This window comes from Sinocyclocheilus anshuiensis, unplaced genomic scaffold (assembly GCF_001515605.1).
Source record: "Sinocyclocheilus anshuiensis isolate Anshui unplaced genomic scaffold, SAMN03320099.WGS_v1.1 scaffold2039, whole genome shotgun sequence".
Taxonomy (NCBI): Eukaryota; Metazoa; Chordata; class Actinopteri; order Cypriniformes; family Cyprinidae; genus Sinocyclocheilus; species Sinocyclocheilus anshuiensis.
The window spans coordinates 321866-322444 of record NW_015550822.1 but is presented as its reverse complement, the minus strand read 5'-3'; the positions used below and the strand labels follow the sequence as shown (position 1 = coordinate 322444).

The 579-nt window shown below is 44.4% G+C and overlaps 1 protein-coding gene across 1 annotated transcript in view; it reads right to left on the bottom strand.

Annotated features, from left to right (window-relative positions):
- jakmip1 (janus kinase and microtubule interacting protein 1) overlaps positions 1–579 on the bottom strand; it is a 29967-nt gene extending 29388 nt beyond the window's left edge. The window contains exon 1 of the mRNA XM_016450506.1: positions 561–579. The gene's annotated coding sequence lies outside the window, so the exon portion shown is untranslated. The remainder of the gene's footprint in view (positions 1–560) is intronic.

The following is a 579-nucleotide window of genomic DNA, read 5'->3' as shown; positions in this document are numbered from 1 at the left end:
CTCAAGGCTGATTTAAGGCTGATTTATACTCGACGCGTCCGCAAGTTCGCTTTGAGTGCGCGCGACGTCGTTTCCCGTGGCGGTGTGCACAACATTTTTTCTAACTTTCCGCGCAGCTCCGCTTCCGAAGATGCACGTGAACATTTGGGCGGCGTTATGCAAATCTTCCCACATAGTGAGGTAGATATGTGGGGGCGTGTTAGAACGAGCCGTTTTAGGTAGGTGTGGCTGACTCTGAACTTTTATAAAGAATATCTCTTTGGATTTGAGACTTTAGTCTTTGCAACTTTACAGATCTTCTTTATGCACCAAGCGCTTGTAACACTCCAAAGAGAAAGGAAAAATTGAAATCGCATCATATGACCCCTTTAAAACCACTGATAGAGAAAACACACATGTGGGCTAGACCTATAGTGACAAGTCCTCTGTGTGACAACTAGTCCCATTCTTCTCTGTTCTGAAGCTAAGCATGACTAGAAAACATATATAGCCTGCAGAAATGCTCACAAATTTTCAAGGCCTGGAAATCACGATTCCACAATTCCGCGTTATTTACTTACCGTGGGAACCCAGTAAGCA